Consider the following 23,672-nt stretch of genomic DNA (forward strand, 5'->3'; position numbering starts at 1 on the left):
AATAAAAAAAATTCAGACTGATAAATAATAATTGAACACTATAATAAATACTACATATCTGAGAAATTAGAGTTAAGACCAAATGCATTAAGGGATGCAAAATGAGACTTTATGGCTACAATTCATCCAATAGCACAACACAAACTTTCATAAGGCAGAGACTACATCAATAGGGAAAATTTTAACACCTCTTCATAAATTCAAATCAAACCAAGTGGACAAAATATTGGTTAGATTATAGAAAAGTACAATATATGCAATAAAGTAAGTCTTAGAGATATATATCAAAATCAATCCCCATAATAGAGGAGACACTTTCTATCAAGTGCACATGAAACAGTTATAAAGATTGACTATATCAATGCACAGAAAAAGAACTCCATAAGTTCCAGAGACTAGGAATAATATAAAGAATAGTTTTGACCTTTGTGAAAGAAAACTAAAAATTAGTAACAAAACAAAAAATCAAAAAGATATTTCCACTTAGAATTTTTAAAAATCCCATTAAGCAACTAACAGATCTAGAGGGAAGTGAAGAATGAAATTACAAAATTTCTTTAAAATTATAATAGAAAAACATGGCATTATCTGAATCTGTTGGAAACAGAAAAAGAAGTTATCAGAGGAAAATTTGTAGAATTAATTTATCTAAATTGCAATGTAAACAAATGTATGAATTCCCAACTCAAAATCTTAGAAAAAGAAAAACACCCACAAAAGAAGCAAAATAAAGTAGAAAGTAATTAGTGAAGATAAAAACAAGCTTACTGAATTAAAAAATCTGAAAAAATGGAATTATTATATAAAACTAAATGCTAGTTCTTTGAAAAAAGGCCTCAACAAAATAGGCAAACCATTGCGTAACTTGTGAACAAAAGGGAGAAAACAAAAATACACAAAGTCAAAAATGACGAGGAGGAAATAGCCATAACAGAAGAAATTTAAAATAAGAGTTATAAGAAAGTATTTTGCATTACTTTATGCAAATAAACTATAAAACTTTGAGCAGGGTTCTGTAGACTATGGTCTATGAGCTAAATCTGGCTAGCTGCCTGTTTTTGTAAGTGAAGTTTTATTGGAACATACTCATTTTTTATACATTGTATATGGTTGCTTTTTGCTAAAATGACAGAGTTGAGTAGTTGTGACAAAGACCTTATGGTCTGCAAAACCAAAATATTTGCTATCATACCCTTTACAGAATAAGTTTCATGACCTCAACCTAGAGAAATAGATAATTGTCTATGGAAAAAGTAAACTTCAAAATACACTCCATTTGAAACAAACATCGTCGATTATCATAGAAGAAATACAGTAAGTCATTTAAAAGTTACACTACAGAAAGTGCCATCCCTCCCTCCCACTGAGACACATCAGGAGGCCAAGGGTTATCAACAAGGAAAATCCACAATAAATATCCAGCCATGAAAAACGTCTCTGCATTCCCGAGACTCCTCTTCACCACCCAGAGACACAAGGCAACTGGGCAGCACACATAAGGAAAATCCCACAACAAGCAGACTGGCATGTGAAGCCTCATTATCTCTGTGCACTGGAGACTCCCTTCCCCTACCTAGTGGCACCCAGGTGGCCCAGGCCTCAAAAGATCCATCTGTGTCCTTGAGCAGCTCCATCAAAGACTAGTGGCAGCCTCACAGCACCAAATAAACCAAGCAGACCAAAATAGCACTGCAAAGGCTCTGGAAATTAAGTTATCTTTGGAACAGCAGCGTATTAAAGTAGGCCAGGATCTACATGCTAAACCTGAACATAGTGACTACCTCTTAAAATAAAAGATTTAAATAGGACCCAGAGATTCCTAACATAATAGCTGAAATGTTCAGCATTCGATCAAAAATAACCCATCAGACCAAGAATCAAGAATTCACAACTTGAGTGAGGAAAGACAATTGTTTGATGCCAACATGGAGATGAATCAGATATTGGAATTATCAGATAAGGATTTTTAAGCAGCCATCATAAAAATGCTTCAACAAGCAATTACAAATTTTCTTGAAACAAAGGAGAAAAATAAGAAAATCTCAGCAAAGAAATAGAAATTATAAGAAGGAATAAAATGGAAAGTATAGAACTGAAAAATACAACAGAAAAGTAGATTTGAACAAATGCAAAGATATACTTTTATCTTGGATAGAAAGTCTCAGCATCATAAGATGTCACTTTCACCTAAGTTAACGTGTAAATTTAATACACTCCAACTGAGGAAATGTGAATGCTGATTGGATGTTTGATTTATTATGAAGTAATTACTAACTTTTTAAAGTATTATCATTAGGTCGTTATAATTATGAAATGAGTTTTTATCTTTTGGAGATAGTGAAATACAGAACAAATAATAGAATGTTTGAAATTTGCTTCAACATAATGAAGGAGGATGGTAAGCATGGGTAGGGATGAAACAAGATGGGCAATATATTAATTAATTGATAATTGTTGAAGCTGTGTGACAGTTATGTTGGGTCAATTATACTATTTTCTCCACTTTTGTTAAGTGCTTGAAATGTTCCAAAATAAAAAGTTTTTAAAAAATGTTCTCAAGATCTGGGGCTTTTCTGATATTTTGTTTTGGTGAAAAAAGATAAAAGTGACATAGAAGAGGCTGGCATTTGAGTAAGAGCAAAGGAGAGGAAGAGTAATTACAGGAGTCTGTAGCGGTCCTAGCGAAGACAAGCCCAGCCAGTGTAGTCACAATCCACAATTTATTAAGGATATAATTTCAGAAAAATGACACACCCAGTCTTCCCTAAAAAAGGCTTTTCAAAAGAAAAGAGACTCCATAGACTCAATACCAAAATCCCCTGAAATATTCCAAACTCTTCAAAATCACCCTTAATATTTTCTTCTTATATCTTCTTTTTTTCTAATTAGTTGCTTCTTTTCTTTAAGTGCAATAAAAATAAAGACATAAACATTCTAGAGTGTTTTCACTGGTTTTCTGTTTTGCTTGATTACTTCTGTTGGAAAATAGTATTGTTTTATATTGTTTTTTAGTGTAACTAGTTGAATATTTGTAGCTTAGAACCTGTTTTCTGAAGACAGGCTGTAGATTTGAATCTAGACTCTGTCACACATGAGCCGTGTGATTTTGGGCAGATTACCTACCACTTCTATGTTTCAGTTTCCTCATCTGTAAAATCGGGAAGTGATAGTACTTAAGATAGTGGTTAGGATCAAAGATATAATAGACTTGTGGATCTGAGAGAATTTTGAACACTTTCTCTTTAAATGTCTGTTACCTTTGGTTATGCTCAGTGCATGAAAGATGTGAGCAATTTATTTCCTAAAAGGGGGCTTGGGGTTGAGCATTGGTGGTATGGTATTTGACGTTGTAATTCTCCAGTATCCACCTACATTATTTTGCTGTGGCTGCTATAACAAATTAGCACCATCTTGGTGGCTTAAAACAGAAATTTATTCTCTCACAGTACTGGAGGCCAAAAATCTGAAACCACGGTGTAGGCGGGGCCATCTCCCTCCAGAGATTTTAGGGAAGAATCCTTCATTGCCTCTTCCAGATTCCGGTGGCTGGCAGCATTGCTTGGCTTCCCTGGTGTGTGGTTGCATCACTCTAGTCTCTGCCTCCATTTTCATACCACCTTCTCTTCTATCTTTGTCTTTCTGTGCGCCTGTCTGCAAACTCCCTCTGTCTCTTTCTAATAAGGATACATGTGATTGTAATTAGGGCTCACCAAGACAATCCGGAATAAACTCCTCCTCCCAAGAGCCTTAACTTAATCATATTTTTTGCTATATAAGGTAATAGCACAAGTTCTGGAGATTAGGATGTGGACATATATTTTGGGGGGCAGCATTCAGCTCACAATACCGTCTGAAGAAGACACTCCTGTCAGTTGTATAGAATGAGGAGCCTAGGTAAACACGTGTGAGAACTCAAATTCAGAGGCATCAACTTTGGAATCAGATGAAAAGGCAGCAGAATTTTTCAGGGAACTTCAAGATTAGTATTGGTCACTTACCACACCAGGCTGTGGCAACCCTGGATTCAGAAAATATTGCTATTTTAAATTTCCACTGCCAGGGTCAAGGTCCACTGAAAGAATGCTACAACAAAGAACTGAATTCTAAGAAAAGGGCTTCATTACCTTTGTTTGGCTACATGACTTCCAGGTGCCCCAGCCTGCTGGATCACATTCCTGACTCATTTTGAATTGGAATGTGTTAGGGAGGAAAACTTTTTCCTCTACCCATCTTAGGTTCATTGGCTGGGGCCCTGTAAATTAGATGGACCAAAGACAGATCAACAAGAGAAAAACAAACAGAACTTTATTAACATGTACATCACAAATATACATGGGAATACTCAGTGATGAGTAACTCAAAGGGGTGGTTAGAACTTGAGCTTATATAGCATCTTAAAGGAAGAACAATAAATTTTTAGAGAAGTGAAAAGACCAAGGACAAAGACTTTGAGTTCCGATGTTGGCAAACTGTGGGAAGGTAAATATATGGGGGGACTAATGGAAGATAAGATCCAGTTAGTAAAGTATGTTATGAGGATTCCTCTGGTGCTCTCTGAGCTGATAAGGGTCTAGAGTTGTTTCTGATGATTAACTTCTGTTCTTCCTGGAAGAGAGTGGAAGAGGGACACCTTTACAAATTTATGTTCTGCTTTCAGGCAAGTTGGGGGAGGGCAGAGAGTTTTAACTTAAATCTGCTTCTTCTCAATTGCCTTCAGCTCAGAATAATCCATTTGCCAAAATGGCATATTTTGAGATGGCACATTCTGCTGTCCTTCAAATGCCTTTTGAAAGTGCATGTTCTCTTCTGTTCTCCACACTCATCACTTACTATCTTTGCCTAGCCCCTACGGGTATTCAAGTTTCCAACTCCTACAGGAAACTCTATGCCATTGTGGATTTCATATTTGCAGTTGTGGTATTTGTAAATAGCCCTGAAAGACATGTAGTCATTTTTAACTATTTTCAGGCACTTTTTGTCAATTTTTTAAAATATGAAATAAAATTTTTTGTTCTTTGGAAAATTATAAAACTAAAATTTGTTTATGGTACACAATTTAGAAAATATATAAAAGCAGAAAAAGGAAATATCTATTAACACTTGGACATATCTGTTAACACTTGGACATATACACTTACTGTCTTTTTTGTTATTTTCGATAAATTATATTTAAGAAAAATGAGATCATGCTATAAATAGTGTTGCAAAATTTACTCTTTGCATTCAACACAGCATAAAGGCTTTTGAAATCATTAAGTATTCTTGATACATATTTTGTAGTGATCTACAATACTATTTTTATAAAGACAGAGCATTACATTTTATGGATGGATCTAAATTTGTTTAATTGCTGACCTGTTTAGATATTTATTTATTGTGAATAAAATCATGTGACAATGAACATCTTTGTAGGAAATCTTTGCATGAATTTATAAAAAGGATCATAAGTGCTCCAAGTCAGGTGTGAAAAGTGAGTCACTTGGCTGGAGGGTGAGCTAGTTGACTTCCTCATGCAAAACTCCATAATGCTCTGTTGTCTTATTAAAATAAATGACCTTGTCCAAACTTCACCAAAAGAGGTGGATGTTATAAAGTTTTTCTCTTAAAAAATGGGAAAATTTTGGAATTGTCACGTGTCTACTGAAATAAAAACCTTCAGGTGTTGGAAAACATCAATGATCCAAATAAGAAGTGTGCTTTATATCTAACTTTTCCTAATCTTCCTTTAGCATTTGTAGATAAACAGCACCATGTCTAACTGGGTCCTCTCATACATCAAGTCTTTAGAGACAATTTATGTCAAGGTTTACTCTTACTGCCATGCATTTAGACTTATCTTTTTTATTCTTTAAGCTATTAGCATCCATATAGACTACTGCGTATTTTGGCTTGGCTTTTAATGCAACTTCTCACACCTGTCGGTTGTCTAATTAGGTAAGTTGATTGCTTTGTCACTTCCACTTTTTTCATATGTACAAATTCCCTTTCAACCATTCTGAAAGTGCTTTAATTGATTAAAGCCTTGGGCTCTTCCGCACTAAACTCCATCGAATTTTTTAACTTTGTAGATTCCCTATATAATTTTCATGTGATTGGTGCTTGTCTTTTCTATATAAGTTTCACCTGGGACCCCTTGTTCAAAAGCAGCAAAAAACATGCCATTAAAGAATCTACAGTATAAAGCTTTGTCCTTTTCCCCACATTCTCCCTCTCAATTTGTCATGACCCTTTTTATTTGCTATTTAATATCATTCTAGTTAAAGAAAAAAATTAAGATTTTAAATTATTAGTTTGACTATTACTGTTCATCTTTATATTGTGCAATGCCATTTTTAAAGGCGAAGATAAGAACACTGAATTCATATGTGGAATCACTGAAATTGCACAATTCCTGTTTTGTGAATTGTATGTACATGTGTATTTTGCACTTACCAGAACAGTACAAATACTGCACCAAACTAACTCAACTGATTTTTTTTTCTCACTTTGTGATATAATCATATTCTACTATTACTCTCTGCTTTTAGATTACTCATGAGTAAAGAAGCACTGAAGGGAAAAGGAGCTATCGGTTGCCCAATCTTTCCCTTTTCTGCTATGCCATCATTTTCAGGATAAATGCTTGGCTAATACAGGAAAGCAATACAAGTAAGAAAAGATACGATAAGGTTCTTTGGCTGTTTGTTTTTCCTAGAATGCCACTGCCTTCTTCAGTTGAAGCCAATTCTGGTTCCAACAGAAAGAATGGCCTATCAGGGCTGTCAGCTTACTCAGTGAAGACAGGACATGCTTCCCTTGTACTTGTTTTGAGTCTCACTGGACTCCTATACATTGTGAGTCCACCAGAATACTGTGTTCATGGGGTATCACAAACACCAAATGTGAATGGGGTGGCAAAGAATGGCAAACCCACACAGTGCAACTATCTCCTTTGCTCACACTCATGCTCCATCATCTTATCAGACATCACTTTCCAAATACAAGTTCAAAGACAAAATTATTAAGAATTTTGAGACCATGACCATAGAGCACAAAACCTAGCATGGGGCGTCTCTGACCACTGGGTTCGTGTGACTGCCTAGGTCATACATCCATGACACCAGCCCTGGTTCTGGTCTTTTCAAATTTCTTCTTGATCTTCACAGTGCAAAAAAATTATCCTCCTCTCTTCTCATGTTAAGTTCTCTCCCTAGAAAACTTCATGTCCCCTTAAAGCTACAGTTACCACCTCTGTGTTAGTGATGCCTCATTTTCTATATCTTCATAAAGATCTGTATCTTCAGCCATTATTGTCCTTCTGAATTCCAGAACCATATATCAAACTATCCACCTGACATCTCTACTTGGATATCTCAAAGGAACCTCAGACTTGAAGTGACCAAAATGAAATGCATGAAGTCTGTCTTCATTGCTCCTCTTCCCCCCAGTTCACTCCCAACAATTCTAGACTTCATCTTCTTCCAGTGGTATGGGTTTCAGTGAAAGAGATCACCATCCAATCAATTACTCAATTCAGAATTCCCAAGGTCATCCTTGACATCTCCTTCTTCTTAACTTTTATGCAAATCTGTCACAATTTCTGGTCAGTTTGACTTCCTGAATATCTCCCTCTTTCTTTACTTCTCTCTTTCTCCATTTCCACTCCCTCTGTTACTACAATAGCCTCTCAATTGCTTTTGTAGGAGTAACTTTTGCCACATCAGGTCTGTTTTTCATGTTGCATCCACAATGTTTTTTTAAACACACAAATATGATCTTTCTCACTTGCTTGAAACTCTTCATTTCTCTTAGTATATAAAGAAAATTCTTTATTGTGACATGTAAGGCCAGTGGTAGGCTGACCTCTACCACATCTTTATTATATTCCAGCTCTATCTTCCTTGCATTGTGTATTTCAGGAACATAAATCTTCTAAAGATTCTCAAACACTCCCTGTTTCCCAGCCCAATTTCAGGGTTTTTTTAAACATGTTTTCCCCTTCTCTTGGAATACTTTTCCCTCCAGCTTACGTATTTAAACACTACTCATCCTGTAGATCTCAGCTCAACTGTTAAATTCCAGAGGAAAGAATTCCACGACCCCCAGATGGAGTCAGTTCTCTCTATTTTATAATAGCATCTATGTCATGTGTATAGTACTTTAACATATGTGTATTCACAATAATTTATAATACATCTTTTGTAATGTATTTTTCATCAAAATCTATCTTGTCCTCTAATGAGTAGGCTGTCAAGTTAGAGAGCATGTCTGGCTCACTGCTGTATGCTCATTTCTGACCCAGTACCTGGCTTCTGGAAGAGACTCAGTAAATATCAGTCATGTCAATAAATGAACCCTCGCTTTTGTTCCAGGCATGATACTTGGCACTTTACATGTTTTATCTCATTTAATCCTCAAACAGCAGTATCAGGTAGATTCTATTACTGTCTCAATTTTATGGAATCTGAGGCCTAAAAAGCTTAAATTATTTGTATGCGGTCATACAAATAGATTATACACATACATAGATTATAAGGAGCAGAGTCAGAATTTGAAGACAGGTAGTTTAACGTCTCTTTAAACATAGTAGAGGAGATAATCTAAAACTAGATTTAAGAGGGCTCTTGAAAACAAGGAATTGAAATCTGAATCAGCATTCTAGAATGAACCATATATGGTTTATGAAAAAATATTCATTACATTTATTTATTACATTTACTATTCATTAGATATATTTATTTCAAATAATAGAGAAATAAATGTATAATTCCAGTGTTAATGGCCAACCCTCTTTACCAAGATATTGTGAGTCACTTCGGCAGGACTGACAGAGGAAGGTGTATCTGCCAGGCTCTGGAAAAGACTTTTTCTTTCCCTATCCTGCCATTCACTCCTCCTTTTCTTGACCCTTTAATAAAACGTGTCCCAGCCAGATCTACCCTCCTCCTTTCCATGTTCCTTGCCTTATAGATCCACCACTGAGAGGTCTAAGTATCCATCAAGCAATTCTAGCTCAAGAATCAAGCTTTAAAGTACAAAGTTTTTATCAGCTGGAGTCCTCCAGCTGTAGCTATTTCCACTACTGAACAAATGCTGAAACTGGAAGGGTACAGCTTTCCTCCAGAGCCTGCCCTGCCAAATATGTCTGGCAAAGCTGCCTGGGAATATCTTCTTGGTCTGCACACAGAAGTGATGGGAGTGATTTCAAACATCTTAACTTTTTGGGAGGAGAAGGAAACTTCTATGCTGAGTGCCACCTCAACAGGACTTCCTGCACCACGTAAAATATGTAAAATACCATTATTCATTCCTGGGGCACCTCCAGCCTCCATTATTGAACAGCTTCTTTGTCAGCAGCAGGGCAGTTAAAGCTGTCCTAGCAGCCTCACTTGGGGTTTGTGCTTTAACCATTTCATGACCATCTTGGGGGCAGGAGGTGGGGGTGTCGTGAATTCAGCAACTGTCTAAAACATAATTTCCTTTGGCTATTTGAAATATTGATTGTTCATGCTGCCTCCTTTCTTCTTTCCCCAAATAATTTTGACTGTCCATGTTGCCTGGCTTGCCCAGCCATTATAAAGATCTTACAATTGGGAAAGTTAATAACAAAATCCATAATCATGATGGAAACTTTCCTCTAAGAATGGGTTCAGAAAAGAAGACAGGTGGAAAAAAAAGGGGGTTTAGAAATAAGTTAGGGAATAGGGTTGGCCACAATGGATATATACATACACACGTAGTTACAAAATACAGCTTCAATCTGAAAAGCAGTAGAATCCTCACAAGTGGACTTGGGAGAAAGCAATGATGAAGCAGTTAAAAAATTTTGTTAGCAGATTGAACTGGCTGAAGGACAGAGAGCTTAGAGGTTGGAAGGCCAGGAAAAAACAAAACAAAACAAAACAAAACAGGTGGCAGGAGCTAATATGAGGCAGAGATCAGTACAATTCTTTTAAATAAAAAAATATTTTTTTCTGAAGTTTGAGATGTGGCCAGGCACATATTGCTTTGACATTTACACCTTCCAGCATTGGTAATGCCATTTGTAGTCTATGAAACTAATAAACGGATTCTGATTCGTCCTTTCAGTGCTGGCATTAACATATAGGGAAATAGTCAAGGGAAAACAAAAACACAAAGGAACTACTGTAAAAATATTGTATTATTTGGATTCAATCACCACTCATCTTGCCAATTCCCTGCAGATTTCCATTGTCCTGCGTAGCGAGAATAAAGGAAAATAAAGGGGGAGATGCCAAATTGTTTTAAGTTGATTGTTTTCCAATTGTTTTTTTCCATGAGATGTCAGTAGTTCTTTAAAACCCAGCTAAAGGTTTTGTAATATTTTTATTTTCCCCCATGTATCTAAGAAATATATACATTTCAGACACTGCCTTAGTTTTTTTATGCTTCGTTCTCAAGGAACTGATTTCATTTGTGAATATGCCGAAACTCAAAAGAATGGAAAAGAATAAATATTGGTGTGAAAATGATGCTTTAAATGCATGGGTGCCAGACAGGAAAAGCTCTTGTTTTTTTCCTATATTTGATCAATTGGCTTGTCTAATCCATTTGACTGTGAAAGGGTGGCCTGACATGACTTCAGATTAGTTTAATAGGGATTAAGGTGGCATGAAGTGTATAACACTCTGCATTTGCAAGTACAAACATGCTTAAAAATTCATTTGTCTTTGGGAGAGGCTAGTTCAAACTCCAGCTATATTTACAAACAGATTCTAGCCACAGCCGAGCAATGTGAAGCTGGGGAAAGTAACTGTGCCTGCCTTTCCTTAAACCCAAAGGGCCTTTGATTTCTGCCCAAATAAAGCAGGCCTTTGGCATTCAGCTCTCCTAGCTGGCAAGATATCTGCATAATGTCTGCAGAATTTAGAATGGCCAGGAGGGGCAGGTCAAAGACGGCCAAATTATGATATCACACCCATAAAACCTCATCAATGGTGACATACAGAAAACATTCAGTGAATTGCTTTCATTAATTTATCCTTATTAAGAAATACTAAGCAGTGTGTTAATTTCTTGGCAGGTTTCAGATTCTGCTGCTTCCCCTTCCTTCATTCATTGCTTTTCCTTAAAAAGAACAGGCCACCATGGGCACTGATTGACAGCAGCTGAAAAAATGTGGCTGGGGGAGTCTAGGATGCTTAGACTGCCCAGGAAGAATGTTTTGTAAATGTTTTATTTGCCTTTAGGAGAGTCAAAAACTTTCCAGAATCTCTTAGTACGAGTTAGGATGAGAACCATTCTTCAGTGAAGTGAAAGGAAACCTGACTATAAATCCTTCTACATCTCTCTCTTCTCTGGGGACAAGGATGAGAGCTCTGAGATACAACCCACTAGACCCTATCCTGGCCCTGGGTTGCAGTGATCAGGCACTTTTGGAAAGAGGAAATGGGAATGATTATCAGCTGTCAGGATAGAGGCGGGATCAGGGAAAGGGAGGGATATGAAAGAGAATGCAGGCCCAGCTTTTCTTCAGGTCACACATGTTTCTAAAGCAGAAAATCTGCCTAGTCTGCAAAAAATGATACCAGGAGGAACTGAGGGAAGTGAGAAGAACAAATGGGAAACATTTCCTGGTAACCGGCTGATCCTGTCGGCAGTTTAGAATGGCATCCATCTGGAAGCAGATATTCAGAAGACTCAGCTACCTTGTCTGCTTGTCTAGAGTGGGCCTTGGAATCTTGACCTGAAAGCTTTACTCAGGGGGCAGAATTTATAAGCCATTACTGTGGCATGTGGCAGAGAACTTCTGCAAATAGATATGTGGTGAGAGAAGGAGAGCTCAAGAGAGCCGAGACCAAGAGAGACAGAAATGAGGAAAGAAGATTTATCAGGGCATGTTTAAGATTGGGATGAATAGAGAAAGCATTTTGAATATGAAAGAGATCAAAGATATTGTATGTTTCACAAATTTTAAAACAGCAAGGACATAATTTATGTACTACAAATGAATCTTTGTCATTTTGTGCTTTTTTCTTTCTGTGCTAAATTTCATTTCTCAGATTGTATACTTTGAAAATTCAAGTTTTTAAATACATTTTAATTATTATGATTATAATAGGAACTAACTGAACTATAGGACATTTTGACTAGTTGAAAAAGAATTCTTGAGGACTTCTATGTTGAATAAGCAAGTCAGATGGACCCTTGTCAGTGGCTGGCATAGTTGAATGAGATAGAACTCCATGCCCATAGGCATGAAGGTGGGGAACCTTGATAAGGGAAGTGCTCAGCTGTAGATGTTACCCACTCCAAGGAGGGACGAGAAAATCAAAGACCCCAAAGCATGATTCAAAGAAGGAAATCAAATGTGAGATAGCAACTCCTTCTCCCCCTCAATATCTGAAACTTATTGATTTGACCAAAATCTTGCCTGGAAAAAGCAGTCCTGCACCAAGGTAATGAAGAGATAGTCTTGACTCTTATCGAAATTCAATGTGAATGAACCAAACTAGAACTATGCTCTGACTTCCTGAGGATAGCAGAGTCTTGACTGTTTTTGAGGTTACCAAAGACTTTAATACATTCATGCAAATTCCATCTAGGTAAAGAGTCATGATAGTCAGTAATGAGAAGCAAGGCCATGAGATGAAGAAGGGACACAGCTATTCAAAACAAAACAATACAACCAAGTATAAGTAATTGAGAGAAAGGCACTCTAGGGAGCCAGCCCTGTGGCCGAGTGGTTAAGTTTGCGAACTCTGCTTTGGAGGCCAGGGTTTCACCAGTTCGGATGCTAAGCATGGACCTGGCACCATTCAAGCCATACTGAGGCAGTGTCCCACATAGCAGAGCCAGAAGGACCTACAACTAGAATATACAATTATGTACTGAGGGGCTTTAGGGAGAAGAAGAAGAAAAAAATATTGGCAACAGATGTTAGCTCAGTTGCCAATATTTAAAAAAAGAAAAGAAAAGAAAAGAAAGGCACTCTAGTGAGAGACTTTGACCCCAGGAGTCAGTGGACTTGATGTCTAGTGCAGGCTCCTTTGCTGACAAGCTGTAGAAGAAGGGACTAACTGACTTCTAAGTTTCCTTTTAGCTCTGCATTTTTATGATTCTGATTCATCTTCCTAAGGAATACAGTTTGAGTCTCAAGAGCACTGAACAGCAGCGAAGAGTGGGTGAGTCCACTTTCTTTTAGTGATGAAAAAGACCAGCAATTCTGTATAAAGAATTATTTGGGATTTCTTTTGTACATGCCACTTTTATTTTATCATCTTGAAGACTAAACTTGCTGGTCTATGATTTTGGAATGTTCAAATGTAAAATGATTATACTGCTTAGGGTTTTTTCCCCCAAGTATGAATGATAAATCCATTTCCTGGTGCCAGCCTATATTATTTCTTCACTCTGGCCAGTTAAATCTGTTGTTGGGTTGTTTGCAGAGGTGTGATCTAATTTAGGTGGTATGTTGAGATTTTTCTGCCCATAGTCTTTTCCTTAAACAAACAAATGAAAATCCTCATAAACTTGTGTGAGCTAGTGTAACAATATTTTTGGTTTCAGTGCTTCTATTTTTCTCCCTGGTGGTAGGAAAAAATTAATTAGAGAACTCTGGGTCAAAGGTCCTCAGATTTTTATGACTGATAGTTTGCTCTATTCAACAGTGTAAGCACATTCAAATAAAATGAAAGGAAATTAAAATGAATTTCAGGCTAAAAGCAAGCTCTCAGCTTTTGGGAGCCTATCAGCTGATGATTCCAGGCAACACAGAAACAGAAATGCTGGAAGAGATACTAAACATGAGCCAGTACACGCTGCAATTCTCACCTCTCAATAAGAATGTAAAATGGACTTTCTCTTCTTGATGTAAATATGAGTGAAACAACCACCACAGAACACCTCACCTTTCACTACCTTTGGAAAGTTCTGTATGTTGATTGAACAGGGAATTTGATAAAAATGACAGTTTCTCACCACTCTTGATACAGAACTGTAAAAATAAAAGCAATGTACTTGTATATAAACATGTGGGTGTGTGCTCATGTGTATTGATGCACATATAGGTATTACTTCCCAAGGGAGGGTCATCTGCCTACCACAAGACAAGCCAATAGTCGAGAGGCAAGGTGGTAGGAGAGAAAGGGTTTCATTACAGCTTGTCAGCAAGGGGGAAGATGGCCAACTAATGTCTGAAAGAACCATCTTACAGAACAAAGACTAAGCCAGCTATATAGGGGGCTAGTTTCCATGCGGGGGAGGCATCTGGTCTCCAGGTGGGACATACATCTGGTCTTCAGGTGGGGCAAACATCTGATCTTAGTTCTTTATAATACTTTGTTTTACTGGATATGCATCAGAGATGGAACCATACCCTATGCCATGATTTACTTTAAAGATAATAAGAACAAAATCTTTAATATGTATAGTAGATTATTATTTACATGAGTGGCACCAACAACTCCCCACTGTCAGTTGTACCCCAGCAAAATCATATGCTGGTAACAGGAACAGGGTCATCATTGTCTGTCTGGCTAATTCCTGATAAAAGGGGTCGGTGTAGGGGCACCATTGAATCAAATAGAGTCACTCATGTTTTGCCACCATGACTCTAGAGAGTGAGTTTTGGAGTCACTGGTGTAGACAGTTTAGAAATTAGTTTAGAAACACATTTAATCTCCAGCTTAATTTTAAGGAATAGCCCAAGTCACCACACCAGATCTTTCAGTTGTCATTAGTGGTGGCTATCAGCATAGACTCTCTGCCTGGGGCTCATCACATTCCTAAGGAACTCAAAAGAACAAAGTTAATGACTTATCACAGCTGGGAGCGGCCATAAAATCTACAGGGCATGTGTATCTCCTGGAGGTCCAGTGCAGCTGGGTCGAGTAATCAGAGGTCATTCAAAGTTACAATATGGTTTCTTTTCTACCATATGGCTTCCCTTAAGTCAATCTTGTGTTAAGCTAGTATCAGTTCCCCCTGTTTGTTGATTGTTCCTCAGTCTTGAGGGATATCCTGCTGATGAGGGGGCATAGGTTTTTCCATCTCATTGAATCAGTCTCTTAATAACACAATGATGCAGGTGGACTCCCAAAGTTAGGCATATATTGCATAAGGAAATAACCAGCTATTTAATAAGAAGCATTTCTAGAGAGACAAAAAGAAAAACAAGGTTAATAATGGGAGCAAATTATAAACCAGTTTCTGAGCCCAGGGGGCAGCCATTAGAAAGGATCTCTAGATGTCAAAGTCAAAGCATCTTTTGCAGTTTCAAATGTCTCTGATAATGTCATTAGGTGTTCAGGTATCTTTCTGAATGGCTTAGATAGCAACAGACGTGAATCTTCTTAAGTTTACACCAAGTTGTCCAGCTTCAGTTTACAGGGCTTCAGGAAAAAAGGCAGGTTTAGTTCTCAATGATTCCAAAGGAAAATGATGAACAAAATTGAAAACATTAGTTTGGAGATTTTTAGCCAGATATTTCAGGAGACTAGAAGAATTCAGGATCTGGTCCAGTTTACAGATAGGAAACAAAAATGTCAAAAATAATTAACAGAACGAGAATCTAATATCCATGAATGTATACTATAGTTTCTACTGAAACATACTTTTTCTCTCTAAAATCACCCCCATTTTTACCAAAGATTGCCAAATTATGACTAACTGGTTTGCAAAATATGTTTAGTTTCAATAAAAGTGGCCCAATTGTTTACATAAGTATAGCAAGATTAGCTGTTGATCATATAGGCTCTTTCAAATCAGCTTTGCTAGAACTTTTTATAAGGAATCTCAATTGAACTTTAAAGGCCTCTCAAGGACAGGAAAGCCAAACCAAGAACTCATCATCAGACTCTGCCTGAAAGACATATAGATCTTGGTGAGGTCCCCTCTTCTCTTGAGGTTCTTCACTGTATCCTTGAGGTTCTTGCACCTGCCAGAGAAGTGACTTTCTTTACTTACCTGGTAAGGTTGCTGGGAACCCTGTAAACAAGGTACCAGGCCAATATTTCCAAGTGGCTTCATTCATAAAGTCAGCCTTTATTCCTCAGAAGCTGTCTGGTCATATCTGAATCTACACATGTTTCTCTCAAATATGACATTGCAGTCAAAGCTTTGAAAATATAACTGTTTCCAATTCTGTCCTGTTATAAGGAGAACAGATTCTGATTGAACTTATGCAAATAACTATATTGTCATGAAAATACAATACTCACACACTTAGAATTTTCAAATTCTGGAGGGATCAGCTAGGTGGAAAAAGATAAATGTATCAACTCTGCTTAAAAAAGTATAATTTACCAAATTACTATAAGTCATAATTAGCTTGAGAGAAAAGATTTCCTAGAATTGGAAAAAACATAGCATTAAAAAATCTGCAATATCTCAAATGAAAAGTCATAAAAATTATAATCATCCTCATCAGTTAATTGAGTCCTGTGTAATAGATTCTTGATCTTATCTTCTGTTAGCAGTTTCATGAAGTCATCCTTTTCTCCATTAGAGTTCTGTAATTTCTTACCCAATTCAGTTTTATGACCTGAAAGCTTATCAGAAACCTGTGTTCTAGAGTATATGTCAGAGTCCTTTCCATGAATTTCTCTGAAGATGAAACATTTTGCAAAAGCATCGGAGTAAAACAATAACTATCTGTAAATGACAAAAGACTTCAAAATGACAATTGACAAAGAAACTTGGTTAATTTTGTGACATACAACTCTTTAAAATAATAACTAGAATTATGACTGATAATCAGGACTGATCAGAATTTTAGGAATGTTACATAATTTTAAAACACTTACATCAATAACATTTACTGACATAATATCAAAGGTCCCTATGAAACAATGCTTAGTTATCCATTTTGCCATAGTGACAATTAAGGATTTTCAGGCAAATGCAGAAAATTAAGTAGCTGTAAGAAAAACCTTAGCTCCTGTGATTAAAGATCTGATAAAAATACAAAAAATTTATTTTGATAAAACATTAAATCCCTCTTCTTCTGGTAGACAACTCAAAGAAAAAACCTTTCATAATCTCTTTATCAAGAGCAGACTAAAATTTCAAGAAAGTTGTCCTGTTAAGAGAGAGAAGACCAAATTCTAATTTTTCACCAGCTCACTTTTGAAATTAAAACTCATTTACTTAATTGGATTTAATTTAATCTTAGCCAACTTGACTATGCATAAATCTCTTCAGGGTTTTACTTTCACAAACTTTCTGTCACTTACTTTTTACATTCAGAATTTGTCCCAAGTTTCCTCCTTATTTCTTTCCTAATGCTTTAGGACAAATTGAAGTTTCTTAACAAAAGAAACAAAAATATCTCTATTCTTTACACCTTCTTTACTGCAAACATACATTTTACTTTCTTTGAATAGAAACTTTCTAGAAACATGTGCTTTCTCATAGAAAGTTTCTCAGCATGTACAAAACATGTCTATCAGCAAACCCTAGCATTTTTTAGTTTCTCTGAGATAAGAAACCGAAGGAAGACAAATCTATGATTAGTAATCAGCTTCTAATATTTTATATTATGGGCAAATGACCTAGATACTCAACAAATTTTTATCTTTTAACTTCATTTAGCAAAACTTTTAAGTTTTAAGTTACCAAGAAGAATTTGGAGGCTGTTTTTTCAAGAATACAGAACGTATAACATAATTATTATACCCAAAAACTCTTACCCATTTTCATCTATCTAAATCACTTGTTTCTAACAATTGTATTTTGATAACTCACAAAACATTTACGAGACATTAGACACAATCAGCTCTTATTTAAAACTATTACTTTGCTGACAAATTTGTAACACAGATAACATGAGCTTATTTGACCAGTGAACCCAGGCTGCATGTCTGCATCACATCCAAATACTAACAACTTAGAGGACATGCCTATTTCAATCAAAACAACAAACATCAACAAGTTTTCACTTACCAAAGGTTATTTCATATCATGTTAACTTGAAAGATATTTGGGTTAGTTTCTATTAAATTTAGAAATAATTTATGTAAGTGCTTACTTTAAGTCAATTAAACAGAGCTCTTTATTTTGGCCATACCATCCAGAGGTAAAACATCATACATATATATCATATATATAGACATATATAAGCACACAGGTAGACACAGATGGAGACCTTAGAACTTCCACTAAATTTTTTTGTTATGAATCAGATGCAATACAAACTCACTAGTTTATGAAAAACATTTGCATTTCAAAGAATGGCTCTCAGGTCTTAGAGAAGATGGGAGCAGAAAATTTACATCACAGGGGAAGAGAGAAAGCAGTCAAGTTTTTTTCAAGATGGAGTTTCTGGGGCATATTTTCCTTATCAGTTTCTAACATCTCAATATCTACAAACATTTTGAGCAGAACATGTGAGGGCTTAGGATTGGCAAAAGCACAAGTGAACTTTGAACTTCTTTCTAGAGCCATACCTCTGGCCTTGTAGAGGTTTCCAAGACAAAGACAGTTGCTTCCAGTTCTCCAAAGAACTGGATTACAGTCTGAATGGCAAAAGAGGTTGGCTCACCCTTCCAGCTACATTTTTCCAATTGCTTCTTTATATCAGGGAAATTTTTAACTTAAGAGGTGAATCAAAATATTTTTATGTTCTAAAACTTCAAGATAATATATCACACTTTAAAAAAATTCTGCACAAGGTGTTTAGTAACAAAGGCCCTCTTTCTAAGTATACAATTTAACCCTAGACCTATTTACCTTGAGGGGGAAACTTTTACAGCCAGACATAATGTCCATTTTTAGCACACATTCAGGAAAAGTTGATATAACCTCTTTATATAAAATTAGCTCAAATATTCTAACCTTTACAATCTTATAGACACTCATATTTTTACATTTTCTAATCTAATTGTAGCCCGAGTCAGGGTCTTAAGGCTATTCATTATTTTTCATATTTCTTTTTTTAATTTGGTCTTTTCATAGGTACCAATAAAGCAATTATGATGAGAGCTCTCCAATTTTTTCCAGTTTAGAAGTTTTTCCAATTTAAACAGTCCATCATCTGTCTGCATTGATGAATAGGATCCTGATAGCCACTCAAACCAATAAGCCTTTATGGCTTAACCATGAACATGAAAGCTGTCCCCAAAAGAGAGTATAAAAGAAGCAGCCCTCCCAAGATCTGGGAAGTTCATTCCCAAAAATAATCCAAGAAAGCAAAGGTTTCCACTGCACAGGTGGTAGTACACTAACAAGCAACAAAGGTGGAGATGACAAAGGCCCTTTGTGAAAACAACTGGGACTCATTATGACAAACTCCGCTGAGAGCCGACACAGCCAGATAAAGAGAGTGCTTCTTGGAACCCCAGTCTGTTTGGTTGCTAAGATGCATGCAGGTGCCCGCATCCTCAAGATGGTGGAGACCAATGACATCTCAAAGACAAGCTCTCAGGACGTGGGACAAGACAAAAGAAAAAATATCTCATTTTATATGCACATTAACAGCTTTAGTTAAGCCTTTAGTATTTCAGAGTCAGATTGATACCTAGGTGGAAGGTGCCATGGGGTTGGGAATTGTGTGCACTTTACAGAGTATCTCACTACATGGATATTTTCTTGAGGTTGGTGGGGGACCTGTCATCATCTATCCCATTCTGTGATGAACCTATCTTAACATGGGAGTATTCTTGAGATGGTGAGTGCCCTAGTGGCTCTTAACTACTTGACCCATGCCCACCAAATTTGCAGCTTTTTTGGCTTCCAAGATGCCCTTAGCAACAGCTTTCACCTGACAAGAAATTTTCCCATATTGAGGTATATGGGGTAACTATATGGGTTCAAAACTGATTCGGCTTGAATTAAAAAGCCTGACTTATGGCCTATCAAATATACATTATATGTCTTCTTTAAACATTAAAGAATGCACTCTTTTAAAATAAGAATGCATAGTTTGCCTCCTACACCCTATTGATAATGCCTTATTAGTAAATTCTGGATTAGTCCCATTCCCAACATCAGGGTCCTGTTGACCTGCTAATTTGCAACTAAATACCTCTTCGAAACTTTGATGAAAATGTACCCTGGGTGTGTTTGATGGATGTTCTTTGTTCTAAAAAAATGGAAGACTGTACTGAAAACCATACTTCTCTGGAACTCTTTCTAAGGCCTTCCCAGGTTATAATCCTCACTCTGGCTCAAGTAAAACTCACCTTATTTCTATCATCTATAGAGTGGTTAGTACTTATTTTGTGTCAACATAACTCATGTGCATATTCCCTGACAACAGGCTTATAGAGACGCCTGTGTCTTGCCTTATGGTTTTTCCTTTTTATGACAAATGACACAAAAGACAGAGTGACTATCTCTGGGAGAAGGATCAATAAACCAATGAGTACTTAGCAATTTGTACTACATACTCATAGCTAGAAGTTGCCCAATTTGGGAAAATGCAGCCTAAGGGACTATAGGTAGGGACTGAATTAGTGTTGCCAATTGTTTGAGAATTTAGACATAGCTGGTCAAAAGTATGTTTATGCTGCAGCTAGAACCAGATCACAAAAATTTTGGGGTGTCCTGGAAACCAAGACCCTCACAATGAAGGCCAAGTCAAAGCTTTCTTCTAATGGTCAGTGTAATTTCCCTGAGGCTGATGGCAGTTTGGTAGGACCCTTAGCCACAAACTGGAGTGCAATCTGCATTTCTGTCCAACCATCTTTGACCGCAAAATGGAATATGGCCACTTTTTTTCCCCACTGTAGTTTTGGAACCTTCCCAACCTGATGATTATCAAGCCATGCCTTCAGGACACAAAACAAGCTTGATAAGATTCTGCTGTGCTCTGTAAACATCACAGCTTCTGGAACCTTTCAGTCAAAATGTAGAGCCCTTGACTCTTTAAAGATTTCTTTGTTTCTCAGTTCAAAAGTTCAAAAGGAGGCCAAAATGGCCTCTGTAATTGTAAGTTATCCTGGGTTATCTTGCCAGCTGTTTACAGTTATTCCCATTTTAGGGGGCTTTTCCCAAGGTGGCCACAACAAACAATGTAATTTATACAAAGCGTTTGTTCTGATCACCAAGAAACTCAGTCCCCAAACAGCCAATTTTAACAAAATAGTCAGACATAGACAAACACAAACAAACACCAAAATCCAATACTCTGGGACCTTGCCCCAGAGCTCAGGATTCTAACCTGACCCTTTGGAGTGCTCCAGTGGATGCAACCCTGTTATTAGACCATTCTAGGCAATGGCGCGTTTTAACAAGGTCACTCATCCAAAAGACATCTGATCTTGGAGCTTTTTACAGACACAGACACAGAAAAACCAGATGCTAGTGAACTAGTTCCCAGATTTAGGGTCAAAAGTCCTACAACTATTCCCTCTCTAAGTGCATGCCAAGATGGTCCTGTTGGACCCCAGATGGCCCTGCCATAAGCCAAAGGACCCCAGATGGAGGGGAAGGGAGTACCCGGGCATCCTTGAGGTGACTTACCCTATTCCAGATTGAGGCCATAGATTCACCAGACATAGCTGTTTCTCTTCCTACTGCAGTCAGTGTTAGGAGGCAGCTGGCATTGGTATGGGAAAGCAGGCAGGGCAGATTCCTGAGTCAAAGAGAGCCCAGGCAGCTGCTAGGGACTTATCCAACAGGTTGCCCATCTGAGATTGACTGGCCATGAGCAGGACTTAAAGTTCCTCCATGGTCACCAGATTTTGTTACCACCCAAGGAGGGTTGTCTGCCCACCATACGACATGCTAATAGTCGAGAGGCGAGATGGTAGGAGAGAAAGGGTTTTATCACAGTTTGCTAACAGAGAGGAAGACAGCTGACTAATCTTTGAAAGAACCATCTTACAGAACAAAGACTATAAGCCTGTTATATAAGGAACTGGTCTCCAGGTGGGGCAGGCATCTGGTCTTCTGGTGGGGCAGACATCTGGTCTTAGTTTATGATAATTTTTTTTGCTTTACTGGATATGCACCAGAGACTGGAGTGATGCCCTATACCGTGATTTAGTTTAAAGATAATGAGAACAAAAGTTTTAATATGTATAGTAAAGTTTATTGTTTATGTGAGTGGCGCCAACATAGGGGAGAGGTGAGGACATAGTCAGACTCAGGTTCTCTTGGTGTGAGTCAGTAGATTAACATTTAACCTCTCTAAATTTTATATGGGCTTCCAACTCCAGAAGAAATGGAAGCAATAGCAACCATTTGAACCTGTTTATCTTTATAGGTTCTCCAGTCAGTGTAGTCTGTCTAATAAGGGCTCTCTCATCTCCAGATGAATTGTTCTCAGAGCTCTTTTGCTATGTACTGCCAAAAATCTCCATATTTATTTAGGTAACACTCCTGGGATACTGAGTGGATGTGGTGTCTGAAGATGGCACAACCTGCCACTTTGTCTTTTTATGCTTTTGGCTTTTAGATCTATGATTTCTTCTGTTCTTTCAATTGGGATCCAGAAGATAAGAGAGGGAGCTGGTTGTGCTTGTAAACCACTGTGCCAAGTCCCAGACTCCCAGGTGGATATGCTGGTGCCAGTAGGAGCACTCGTTAAAGACTTAATCAAACAGGCCTCATTGACTCATAGGCTGCTATGTTGTTGCTGGGTATTGGGTTTTTTTCCCCTCTCACTCTTTTATTATTTCGTTGGCACCTCTAGCATTGTGTTGAAGATCATCTGAGACAGAGGCAAAATGATGTGTGATATGAGGAAATTGGAACTGAACGTATTTACTGTATTGGCACATATACAAGACATTTCTAAAGCTGACAGGCTTATCTAAATAGCCTATTTTTCTAGGTCACAGCATTTTCCTTTAACTCCTAGATGCCTTCTCTATCCACTCCCAAAGCAAGAATGTCAGAGAAACTTAAAGGAATTACCTTAATAGCTGTATTCATTCTTATCAGTTTGAAGACCTCAGTGATGGCTTTCAATAGGAGCAGGCACACCAGAAGTAAAACATTGAATTATTTAGGACAGGTAATATGCAAATGAAGGAATAAGATGTTTTCTATTTGAGGTATTCTGAAAAAACAATACAGCACAAAACAAAGCAGAACATGTACCAAAATGTTATAATTCTACTCTCTCTTACTCTCTTATGTGCAACTTTCTTGGCTTTGGAAATGTGAATATTATCCTCATCTTTTTCAGGAACATATCATAAAGCTGGATTTAGACAAGGATGGTGTGAGGACGGGCTTGGTGGCATGAGAAAGTCTGAACAGTCAACTCTGGTGGGCTGGAGAGTTCATTACATTCACTGTCAACCACTGCATTGAGTTTTGTACAAAAAGAGTAATAAAAAGCTAGAAGCATAAAACATTTCTATGCAGACAAACTTTGGGCATATGTTCCCTGATTCATACTGCAAAAGCAAATAGAATACGATAGGCTGTAAGACTGTATAACCTGGAGATCCTTCTAGTGTCTGACTTTAAACAGATTAATAAGAAAATTGGTTTTTAAGTGAGGAAGGCAGGCTTGTCTCATGTAAATGATGTCTGAGGGGTTTGAATGTCAAAGAAACTAGAGCTTGAAATACAGTTGGAAGTAGAGCAGAAGGAGGGTATACATTAAGAAAGAAAAAACTAGATGTATACAAAATTGTTTGGATCATTTCCTTTGTTTCCAAATCACAGACCCAAAGGAGACTTAGAGAATAAACTCATATTTGCCCCCTCTTCCATGGGGTAACCTCGGTTTCTGTATGTGCAGAGGTGGGTCAGAAGCAGCTGTGAGCTGGCCTCCT

General features: G+C 37.3%; 1 long non-coding RNA gene across 1 annotated transcript; it reads right to left on the bottom strand.

Moving 5' to 3' along the window:
- Positions 1-12,546: 12,546 nt before the first annotated feature.
- LOC139044788 (uncharacterized) lies at positions 12,547-21,747 on the bottom strand. The gene is made up of 3 exons (XR_011501955.1): positions 21,403-21,747; positions 15,907-16,088; positions 12,547-15,332 (listed from the first exon to the last, which is right to left on the bottom strand). It is a non-coding gene; the product is annotated as an uncharacterized lncRNA (long non-coding RNA).
- Positions 21,748-23,672: the final 1,925 nt, after the last annotated feature.

The sequence above is a fragment of the Equus asinus genome, chromosome 3 (genome assembly GCF_041296235.1).
Source record: "Equus asinus isolate D_3611 breed Donkey chromosome 3, EquAss-T2T_v2, whole genome shotgun sequence".
NCBI classification, from domain to species: Eukaryota; Metazoa; Chordata; class Mammalia; order Perissodactyla; family Equidae; genus Equus; species Equus asinus.